Here is a 12,784-nt window from a genome sequence, read left to right on the forward strand (position 1 = left end):
CAATTTGATCGATTCTTATCCCCTGTACAAAGCTCAAGTCCAAGTGCATCAGGGACCTCCACATGAAACCAGATACAGTGAAAGTAATAAAAAAGAAAGTGGGGAAGAGCCTCAAGCATTTGGGCACAGGGGAAATTTTCCTGAACAAAATACCAATAGCTGATGCTGTAAGATCGAGAATTGACAAATAGGACCTCATAAAATTGTCAACCTTCCAGAAGGCAAAGAAAAATGTCAATACGACAAAAAGGCGACTGAAAGATTGGAAAAAGATCTTTACCAATCCTACATCTGAAAAAGGACTAATATACAATATATATAAGAAACTCAATAAGTTCTACTCTAGCGAAACAAATAAGCTTATTAAAAATAGAGTACAGAGCTAAACAAAAAAATTGTCAACTGCGAAATACTGAGTGGATGAGAAGCACCTAAAGAAATGTTAAACATTCAGGAGTAAAATGCAAATCAAAAAAAAAAAACAAAACAAAAAACAAAACCCTGGAGATTCCACCTCATACCAGTCAGTGTGTTTATCTTCATAACCATCTGAAAATAATTTCCATGTTTCATAGTAAACATTCAATGTTTACAGAAAGATGTGTATATAAAACAAGTAATATGTGTTTCTAATGTTCTCATAAATTGAACAAATATAAGTTAAAGTTCAAGAACCTAATTAAAATCAACATGACAAGTCAAATAGTCTATTTTTTTTTCTATCGTGGAAAACATGGATCTGATGAGTTTATATGTAAGTAGGAAAATTTATGCTAAAATGTGAAACAGCATATTGCTTAAGCTATGGTATGCTATGGAGACAATAGTATGCTATATAAAACTTAATCAAATACATTTCACTCATTTACTTTAATTGGCTTATTTTCAAAGACAGAAGGTTTTCTGCCAACTTGCTAGACACTCTTATCAAACCTAAAATTAGTTGTTTTTACCCTATTTTTTCTTTTATACCTAGGAATATAAAAAAGCAATGAGAGTGGTAAACCTGGCTGGTGTCTGAAAGAATAAAACCTCCAGCAGAAAGACAGGGTCACAGAGAGGAGCCTGTAGTAGGTACAACTTTGCAGTATCACAACTATTGAAATTGAAATCTTTTCTTTGTTTTTGTCTGAGAAGCAAGAAAGTTTCACATGATTAAAAGAAAAAGTTACATTACCCATAATCTTTTAAATAAGACAAAGCCTGTTATATAAAACAAAAGTAGTTAACATTTACATTTTTATTACTAAAATTACTGAAAGGATAAACAAAGTGAAAAAAATCAAATGAAGAACTTCTCAAGCAATAAGGAACACTGGGATCACCACCATGACATGGGGAGTTGGGGAGGGCCTTGAAGGGAGCAGCCAATCCCATGGCTCTGGAGCTCAGGTGTCCTTTTCAGATAGGAACTGTTTTCCACTTTGGTTTTTCATTAGACAAATGTTGGGACCTCTTTCAGAAATATGGCTGATAAATCTAGAAACACTTCAGTCATTTGGAAACAATGCTAGTTAGAGAAAGTTCTGTGATGAGCAACCAAACATTTCAGGGCCTTTTGTTACCTGGAGAAATGCCAGGACATGGAACATCCCTCTACATGTGACAATGACAAAAACATTAAATTAGATGTCATTACAGCTTACACAGTCGTAGATGCTAACTTAAGGCAGGTAGACAGGCTCAGGGTGCTGAGACACACATGAGCTATAGATACAGTTAGTTCTCCTGCACTCCACTATGTTGAAAGACAATACCAACACTGCCTGGAGAGCTGTCTGGACAGTTCCTAAACTCATGTACATACAGAACTCATCTACCAAAGACAGAGGCACCTTACAGGGATCAAGTAGCATACAATGTATGACCATGTAATGGTTATATAAGACTCAAAGATCTGAACACAAAAACCTTATTTTATCTAATTGTTTAATATTTCAACCTTGCCATCATTTAGTAAACACCAATGATTAATAGGCAAACACAAAACCTAATTCATACCTCACAAAACTATTCTCAGGCTGCCAAAACAGTGCCATATGCCTGTTCTCACTCTTGCTGTATTTCCTGGGCTTCTAAAATTTTAACTAAAAGCACGTTTTTGTCTGATCACCTGGATACAGGACACATGCTCCTAGGCATAAAAGCAGTGCCTAAGATCTGTTTTCAGGCAAGCTACAAAATAGTCTTTCCACATTTTCCTGTTTGAACAAAATAATTTCCTTCACACACAATGACTGGAAAAGCAGTTGGGTGACAGTCACTGCCATTTAGTGACACATTTCTCAGTATTTTGTCCATGAGAAATCCATCTGAACTGCAGAGCCAACTCTGCACAAAGGCCTTGCTTTGTGGAAGGTGCACTCTAGTGGAAAGTTTAAACAACCAATAAAACATTTCTTTTTCTCTGTGTGTTCATCAATCCAGCATGCAGTGTAAAACCACAACAAAAGCCAAAGTACAATCTAAAACTTTCTGTGTCTGCATTCATGGTTTCATTGCTTAAGTACAGACAGGACATGGGATCATTTGCTCTGGGCTGCCATTCCGCATTTGGCCCTGCTAAACTGCCAACAAGCAGCCCAGGCAGACCTGGGCACACCCTCCATGGATGGTCAGACTCACATGTTTAGTTCTACCCAACCACAATTATAGTTCTCTGGGAAACAAGGTTGATTGCTAGAATTCCCCCCTGAAACTAACCATAAGGTTTTATTTTTCCATTTTAAGGTGAGTTCTTTTTTTTTTTTTTTTTGGTTTTTGGGTTTTGGTTTTGTCAAGACAGGGTTTCTCTGTATATCCCAGGCTGGCTTTGAACTCAGAAATCTGCCTGCCTCTGCCTCCCAGAGTACTGGGACTTTTTAAGGCTTCTTTATTCAACCAGTTCTGATCTAAAACAATCACAATACAAGGCTGGTATCATACTTGTTATTTTGTTTCTTTCTGACTAACTACCAACAGTTGAGTTTAATCTCAAACTGACTAATTAAAAAACTTTGTTACAAAGCATGGCAAAGAAGGCTGTGAAATTGTCTATCCACAAATGCGTAATTTGAGTACAATATAAATATTTTTATAAAACTATAAATATAAGTATACTGTCACATTTCTACAAAACATGAACAGAAAGGTACAAAAATTCCAGATTTTGTAAATTTTATTGCAGAAATATTTGTTTGAATGCTGAGCTTTTAGAGCAAATTTTCTTCCATTTCCTTACAAGAGTGAGAGACATAGAGTGATAGACAGAGCAGAGATACACATATAGAGAGACAGAGACAAAGTTCTAAAAGTAGAAAAGATACCGAACAGAGTTCCCATCAGAAAGGTAAAATTAATATACTTCCATCAGAAACAATCCCCCAAATTAAAAAACCCAGAGACCGTGTTTATTTGTGGAGAGGAACATAGATTCCATTCCTGAAGAGGCTTTCGAAGAACATGAAGGTGATGGATGCCACAGGGTGCCTCAGCGAAAGACCGGCAAGGGTTTGAGAATGCTCCCGGACCTCTCTGCCAAGGGGATTCTGTTCAGCTTGCCCACCTCTGCTTGCCAGCCTGGGATTTTCTTGGTTGTCATGTGTGGATGAGCATGCTTTGTCAGGTGGTCACACTGCATGGAGTGCCAATCACACACAGGACACACCAGCTTCTTCCTTCCAACGTGAGTTCTGTGGTGGCAAGACAGCTCATCTGACCTTGCAAACTTGTTGTCCCAGCCATCACATCACAGATGGAGGTAAAAGGTAAGTGTGTGTGCAAAGATCATCTTAAAGGTGGGAAATTTTGAAGTAGATCTTCTGTCGTGCTGTACAGCAGTGGTGATGTAACCAGAATCAGAGACAGGTGTGACGGGTCTCAATTTTCACTTTTTGAACTCATAATTTCTATTCGTGTCTTGGGGTAATATGAAAGAATAATATTTGTTGAACAATGCTTTACAATTCTTTATTTTGGTATTATAGAGTACGGAAGGAGTCTGTATTATTGTAGAATCCACTAAGCTATGACATTCCCTCTCCTGGATGTCACCCTCACTGAATACCTTCTAAGAAGAAAATAATGGACTTACTGTAACAGAAAATATTTTCCGTCATCTCACTACCAAAGCCTAGTAGCCTTTTTGTCCTTCTGTCAGACACATGGAACTTGAGAAGGAACTACTGGTTTGATGTCTAAGCTTACAAACTTTGAGTAATAAACAGACCTATAAATTAGATACCTACACTGCTGTATTCTTTTCACTGGGGGGGAAATCATTAAACTTAGGATTTTATATAAGAAGCAAACATTTATACAGTTTTCTTATATATAAAACATGTTTCAACCAGTTTTATTTAATAATGCTTTTGTTCTTTTTTAATATTTTCTATATTTACATTTCTAATGTTTCCCCTTTCCATGTATCCTCTTCATAAAATCCCTGTCCTATCCTCCTGTCCCTGCCTCTATGATGGTGCTCCCCCATCACCTACTATCAATAGGACAAAATGGCAACCAACAGATTAGGCAAATCTTTACCAGTCCTATACCTGATACAGAGCTAATATCCAATATATACAAAGAATTTAAGAACTTAGAATCCAGTGAACAAAATAACCCTATTAAAAAATGAGGCACAGTGCTAAACAAAGACTTCTTGACTGAGGAATACTGAATGGCTAAAAAGCACCTAAAGAAATGTTCAAAATACTTAATAATGAGGGAAATGCAAATCAAAACATCCCTGAGATTCCCGCAAAATCTGTAAGAATGGCTAAGAGCAAAACTCAGGTGAGAGCAGATGCTGGCAAGGATATGGAGAAAGAGGAACACTCCTCCTCTGCTGCTGGGGTTGCAAGCCAGAACAATCACTCTGGAAATCAGTTTGGAGGCTCGTTTAAAATATTGGACAAAGTACTACCAGAGTACCTAGCAATACTACTCCTAGGCATATACCAAGAAGATGCTCCAACTTGTAATAAGGACACATGCTCCACTAATTTTATAACAGCCTTATTTATGAGAGCCAGAAGCTGGAAAGAATCCAATTGTCCTTCCGAAGAGGAATGGATGCCGAAAATGTGGTCCATTTACACAATGGAGCACTAGTCAGCTATTAAAAACAGTGAATTCATGAAAGCCTTAAGCAAAAGGCTAGAACTAGCCAATTTCATCCTGAGTGAGATAACACAATCAAAAAGAATACACATTGTATGTACTCCATGATAAGTGGGTATTAGCCCAGAATCTCAGAATACCCAACATAAAATTCACAGACCACATGAAGCTCAAGAAGAAGAGAGACCGAAGTGTGTATACTTGAGTCTTTCTTAGAAGGGATATCAAAATACCCAAGCGAGGAGAAACAGAGACAAAACACAGGGCAGGGATTTGAAGGAAAGGCCATTAGTATAGAATGGCAATCTATAAGGTAGTTATTAAAGAAACTAGCAATAAAAATGAAATGTGGTCTAGGTATACAACTTCTCCATCTCTAGTGGAAGGACTTTAAGTCAGCTTTGCACATACATAATTTCACATACATATTTATTGTTGCCATGTTTAAAAGAGTCAGGAAAAGAATGAGCATAGTTTACCATCCTATGAAGAATGTTGAAATAAAATGTGCACTTGTACTTAAAAGAATCTCATTAAAACATCTCAGTGTTAACTTTGAGGATATCTTGTCCCCATCTGAGAAAAGTATAGCAGCTATGGATCACTAAGATGAAAATTGTCTTTAGGCATGTCTATGAGGGGTTGTTAATTGATGAAGGAGCACCCATGCAACTGTGGAATTGTCCACCATTCCTTGGAAGGAGGTCCGAGGCAACTAAGCATGAGCTTGGGAGTCAGCCAGCAAAAACAGTGCTCATTGCTGCTGAAGATTCTGTTCATCAAGGCTGGGAGTAGAGTATGCTGGAGCACAGCATTTTAGTCTTGCAGAAAGGGAACAAAGAAAAAGGAATGCACTCCTCTGGTGGCCATCTCCTTTACTACTGTTTATTCAACCTCAGCTTCCAGGTCAAGGAACACACTCTTCCCGCATTCAGACTGCAACACTTGGATCTTTTAATTCCATCTAGAAAACCTCTAACACATAAACCAGAAGCATGTGTCTCTGAATTCATAGATGATTCCGGTCAACTTGACACTGTATATAAATCATGAAACCATAGTTCTCAATCCCTATATATTGATTACTGTATACCTTTCTTCATCTTTGCTTTGAAAAGCAAGTGCTTCAAGATTTTAATAGTCCTAAGGAGACATTCTCAGTAGCTGCAATTCCTAACGAAAAGGCAAGAAAACTCTTGTCAAAAAAATTCCACACAAATACTTGCACATGCATGATTATGGCTGCATTGTTTCAAAGAGCCAGGAAATAGAATGGGTCAAGCAGCCAATCATCCAAAGAACATTAAAATAGCATGTGCCAATATACATAACAGAATTGTATTAAAAGGTCTCAGTTATCTTTGAATAATTGCTGGATACACCCTAAAGCATCAAAGACACAAAATTAGAATTTCTGATACTCATATTTCAATACTCAATATTCAGGCTTCTTTCCGTTATATTTTTTATTTACATTTCAAATGATTTCCCCTTTTCTGGATCACCACGCCCTGAAAGTCCCGTGAGCCCTCTTCCCTCCCCCTATTCACCCATCCAGCCCTTCCCACTTCCCTGTTCTGGTATTGCCCTATATTGCTACACTGAGTCTTTCCATAACAAGGGGACACTCCTCCATTCTTCTCGGACATCATTTGTGTGTGGATTATAGTTTGGGTATTCCAATTTTCTAGGCTAATATCCACTTATTTGTGAATGCATACTGTGATTGATCTTTTGAGACTGGGTTACCTCACTTAGTATGCTGTTATCCACCTCCATCCATTTGTGTAAGAATTTCATGAATTCATTGTTTCTAATGGCTGAATAGTACTCTATTGTGTAGATATACCACATTTTTTTTATCCATTCCTCCGTTGAGGGGTACCTGGGTTCTTTCCAGCTTCTGGATATTATAAATAGGGCTGCTATGAATATAGTGGAACATGTGTCCTTATTACATGGTGGGGAATCCTCTGGGTATGTGCCCAGGAGTGGTATAGCAGGGTCCTCAGCAGGTGACATGCCCAGTTCTCTGAGGAACTGCCAGACTGATTTCCAGAAGTTTGTACCAATTTGCAACCCCACCAGCAGTGGAGGAGAGTTTCTCTTTCTCCACATTCTTGCCAACACGTGCTGTCTCCTGAGTTTTGAATCTTAGCCATTCTGACTGGTGTGAGGTGAAATCTCAGGGTTGTTTTGATTTGCATTTTTCTAATGACTAATGATGTTGAGCATTTTTCAAGATGCTTCTCAGCTATCCGAAGTTCTTTGGGTGAAAATTCTTTGTTTAGCTCTGTAGCCCATTTTTAATAAGATTATTTGGTTTTATGGGGTCTACCTTCTTGATTTCTTTGTATATATTGGATATTAGCCCTCTGTCAGATGTAGGGTTGGTGAAGATCTTTTCCCAATTGGTTGGTTGCTGATTTGTCCTTTTGATGGTGTCCTTTGCCTTACAGAAACTTTGTAATTTTATGAGGTCCCATTTGTCAATTTTTGATCTTAGAGCATAACTATTGGTGTTCTGTTCAGGGACTTTCCCCCTGTACTGATGTCCTCAAGGGTCTTCTCTAGTTTCTTTTCTATTAGCTTCAGAGTGTCTGGCTTTATGTGTAGGTCCTTGATCCATTTGAAGTTGAGCTTACTACAAGGAGGTAAGGATGGATCAATTCACATTCTTCTGCATGCTGACCACCAGTTGAACCAGCACCATTTGTTGAAAAGGCTATCTTTTTTCCATTGGATGTTTTCAGCCCCTTTGTTGATAATCAAGTGGCCATAGGTGTGTGGGTTCATTTCTAGATCTTTAATCCTATTCCATTGATCCGCCTGATATTCAGGCTTTTTTAAGAAAATGCTTTCAGTGAATTTTACCAATTCTAAACATCACTGAGATATTATATCTTGTGTAAATAAATAATCTACATTATGGAAACTTGAAATCAGCATCAGTAATAAATCCATTGTTTCAAGCATTTTCATTGGTTTCTGTTAAAACACTTTAATCTTCTAATTATTTTCAAATAAACATATGAGTCATTATTAACTATACAGTTAATTCACAGTTCAGTACAAGTTAGAATATCTATTTTCTAATTAATACATCATATGACAGATAATATTGATTTTTGACATTATTAATTCTAAACACATTCAGGAAATATGGCACTCATGCACTGCCAATGAGTCCCAGCTGCATCTGCCTTCCAACTCAAGGACTGAAGACCAGGGGATACCTATGATTCCTCCAGGCCTTGGGAGGCAGATGAGGACTGCTCCAAAAGATGCAGAAAAATTGCATCTGATATTGAAAATTGGAACTAGGATGCAAGTGGCTATTGGAACTAAATTTGACATTGTATTGCTTACCCTTTAAAAATGGAATTATAAGCCAAATCTAGAATTAGTTGGAGGAATGCACAGAAAGACCCTATGATCTGATAAGCACGACTTAATGGGTAATCTAGTGAGATCTCAGAAACCAATGGCAACAACTGTGTAGACAGTGAAGGCTGGAGAATTTGACAGCAATCAAGTTGAAGGCCTTTTACATCTCATCCTGCAAAGGAATATTTTTCTGCATTTATCTATGCCTGGATGTTTCAAATTACTTTGAGATAAAAATGACTGAATGACTTCCACCTGCCTCATCCACATACTGCCTGTGACATGTGTCTGCCGTGTTCATAGGCACCTCAGCCTAAACTTATGATGTGCAAGGAACATAATACAGAATCTAGGCTCAAACATTTTCCCAATTACATTGTAATAAACATCTGAGAAAAGGGGTCAGGAGTGTGTACCTTTCTGAGGTAAAGAATTAAGTTGAATCCTTTTCCAAAATAAATGACCAAGGTAGAGGATTCTGTATTATCATATGTCACAATTATCAAAAACTATGAAACTGTTATTAAATTGATGCACCTTGTTATCATATTTAATATTACTTGCTAAAAGTATACTAAAAAACTTGTTTGAGTTATATTTTATTACTTTGTATTTGTGGGTATGTATATGAACAGGCACCACAGCATGCATATAGAGGTAAAAAGATCAGTCCTTTCTCTGCACCATGTGAGTCCTGGAGTAACTCACATTATCAGCCTGGGAAGCAACTCATACCAATTCCTCCTGTTCATATTGAATCTTAGAATTACCAAACCCCTTAGAGTGTGGTAGCAGTCAGAAGGAAGTAGCCTCCATTACCTTCCTCTTCTATGATCTACAGTATAAAACTCACTCAGGGTTTAGAAAATAGGAATTATATCTTGTCTGCCCAGGTGCTACACAATGCGTACTGTGATTGTTGTTTCTAAGGCCGGAAAATAGGTGTTCTAACACTGAGCCACACACTGGCAATAACTCAAGAACATGTGGATTCCTCTATTTCAAGATGCAGCTATACTACCCAAAAGATACTTCTTCCTATCCCAGATACACTTATTCAAACCTGTTCAGTGCTACAGCATTCACAGTAACCAGAAGTTTGGAACAACCTATATGGTGCTCAACTGAAAAGCAGGTAAGTAAAATGTGGTACATTTACACGATAGAGCAATACATAGACATTTACATGAATAAATTATGAAATTCAAAGCTAAATGGAACTAGAAAAAGGCCCAGTGCTTTCTGCTTCTCTATTCCATTTCCATTTTCCATTTTGCTCAGATGAATTGGAGGGCTCTGTTCTTCTTTTCTTGCATTCTGTCTGCTTTGACATCATTTTGCCCTCCCACTCTGCACAGTTCCCTGATATATGAATGGATCTGGATAGGAGGATTTATGGAGACACATCACATAGGGCTGTGTGTTTCATAATCTGTCTCTGTCTGTCTGCCTTCTGGTAACCACCTCTGGATCAAGAGCAGTCCGTCTGTCTCTGTTAAGTCTTTCTCTGTCTCTATCTCCTCACTTTGCCTGTCTCTGTCTCTCTGTATCTCATTCTGTCCTGTTTCTGTCTCCCATTCTCTCTGTCTGTCTCGGTCTGTGTCTCTATCTCTCTGTCTATCACTCTCAGTCTGTCTGTCTCTCTGTCTCTGTCTCGCTCGGTGTGTCTCTGTGTCCCTCTATCTGTCTCTATGTCTGTCTGTCTGTCTGTCTCTGTCTCTGTCTTTGCATCTGTCTCTCTGTATCCTTTTGTTTATTATGAAAAACTCTGATATGACATCAGCGATTCTATCTGCTGCAGGAGGAAGACGTTCTTATAATGGCTGAATAGGGAACTGATCAGTGGGATTAGAAGAATTGGACTGCTAGATTGTTTCTTTTATTTAATTGTTTAGACCAGTAGGATTTGATTTTAAACTAGGTCTCTGGCCATCTAGACTCTGTTTTTGTCACCTAAGCAGTGTCTTGTATGGATTCTATCTAATTAATTGGGCCTTAAGTCAAATCAGACATTTCTATATTATTCCTAGATGTTCTCTGACACCACTGCCCTAGCATATTTGGCAAGTAGAACTGCCCAATGAGACTGAATGACAGACTTTCAACAGAAAATATTGTAGGTCACTGGTTTTGTGGCTGAATTGGTATTTGTTTCTCTTTTGGTGGCCAACAGAGAACTCTCGTACAACAAAGAAACTAGAACATAAGGGTAAAGGTTTGAAGCATGCATCCGCTCAACTTAAATTTCAATGTGCTGAGTAGGTGTTGGCCTAAGCAATTGAACTCTACTCTCAGTTAGCAAAGAGTAAACAGTTGTTTTAGCAACACCCTGGGTTGTTTGTATATTTCCATGGGATGACCTTGCAGTACAACTCAAATGAATGCAATGCAGTCACTTTTCATGGAAGCCTTATTGGTGGCAAAAAGTGGCCAGTAGAGATTTTGTATCCCCATCAGTAGAAATCACTAAGATTGCCTTCCTATAATTTAGGATTTCCAGTATACTAGGTTTCCATGTTATGCCTCAAATGCCACTGCAACTGAACCTATATCTCCCAGGATTCTCTTCCTTTCCCTTAGCTCCCTTCCTATTCCTCAGGGACTGTGTCCATTGTCTTTTACATAGGTCACCTGTAAAATCTAATCAATCTCTCACTTCCATGGAGATGCATGTATCCATCCTAGTTCATTTCTTCATACCCTATCTCTGGATGTATGGATTAAAGGTTGGTTAGTATCTTTCGTGACTACTATCCAGATGTAAGTGAATACATATAATATGTATGTTTCTGGATCTTGCTTATGTCACCCTGGAGTTTTTTTTTTCCAAACTTTTGTCTGCAAATGCCATGATGTCATTATTTTTTAAAATATCTAATCTGCCACTATATCACATTTTCCCTAAAAGGATCTTTTCAATCTAGGACCATGCTTTGGTTCTTGGAAATTGCCCAGTGAGATTGAATGACAAATTTTCAGCAGTAATATCTTTGTTCAGCCTAGAGGCCTCTCTCCTTCTTCTTCCATTTCCTGATGATTTGAATGAGAACAGCCCCACAGACTTATATATTTGCATCATTAGTCTCCTGTAATGAACTGTATGGAAGGTCAGAAGGTATGGCCCTGTTGAAATTATGGTGTCTATTGGAAGAAGAATGAAACTTGGGGGACTGTAGGATGGGATGTGTCAATGGGAGTCTGGAAGTATATATTAGAGGAGGTAGGTCACTAGGGGAGACTCTTGGAGGAAGTGTTTCACTGGGGGTAGGTTTTGAGATTTAAAATACCAGTAACAGGACCCGAATGTAATTCTGTTTCTCCTTATGTCTGTCTCTGTCTCCATCTCTCTCTGTCAGTCTCTGTCTCTCTGTATCTCATTCTATCCTGTTTCTGTCTCCCTTTCTCTCTGTCTGTCTCTGTCTCTATCTCTCTGTCTATCTCTCACAGTCTGTCCATCTCTCTGTCTCTGTGTCTCTGTGTCCCTCTGTCTCTCTGCCTGTCTGTCTGCCTCTCTCTCTCTCTCTCTCTCTCTCTCTCTCTCTCTCTCTCTCTTTCTCTCTCTCTGCATCCTTTGGTTTATTATGGAAAAACTCTGATATGACATCAGTGATTCTATCTGTAAAACTATAAGGAAGCCCCAATTAAATACTTGCTGTTCAAAGAATTCCCCAGTCATGGTGGTTATTCACAGCAATTAAAGTGCAAATAAACACCCACTGAGGACATATCTGTGACTATAACATATACTAATATTATCTGTTAGGATGTATAATCACATTTCAATGATAAGTGTTTTATTAACACTTGCAAGAAATGTGTGACACTCTTTCTTATCTAAGAGCCCAGGAAATAGGAACTACCATCTTTGGGTTTTGTGCTTATAGCTGCCATCATTTCAGCCATGTCGGGCTGCCCTCGGCTTGCTTTCTAGCATGGTGTCAAGTCTGTCCCTTTTAAAACATGGCTTCTGAGATTACTGTTTCATCTGCCTTCTGACATCAGATTCCTTCTCAGCCAATCAGCACTTAATAGAATCTTGAGGTTACCATGGAGCTGAGTAAACAAGTCTGGCTCAGTGTTCAGTTGAACTGCTTCAACGTGTACATGTGACTTGTGCTTTTGAATCCCTATGACCCGTTTACCTTGTGAATACCAATAACCCGTTTACCATCCCTTTATCCAAATCATATACCTCTACTTGTCTTCCTGCCTCCACAATGTCAGGTAGGAAAGAAACTAACATGTTTATTTAATTGAAAGTCCCTCAAATAGGGAATCATCAAAATAAGATGGGATT

General features: G+C 38.3%; 1 pseudogene; it reads left to right on the forward strand.

The window, feature by feature from the left end:
- The first annotated feature begins 3,733 nt into the window (after window positions 1-3,733).
- LOC127665687 (STAM-binding protein-like) overlaps window positions 3,734-12,784 on the forward strand; it is a 39,787-nt pseudogene continuing 30,736 nt past the window's right edge.

Source organism: Apodemus sylvaticus, chromosome 15 (genome assembly GCF_947179515.1).
Source record: "Apodemus sylvaticus chromosome 15, mApoSyl1.1, whole genome shotgun sequence".
In the NCBI taxonomy this organism is placed as follows: domain Eukaryota; kingdom Metazoa; phylum Chordata; class Mammalia; order Rodentia; family Muridae; genus Apodemus; species Apodemus sylvaticus.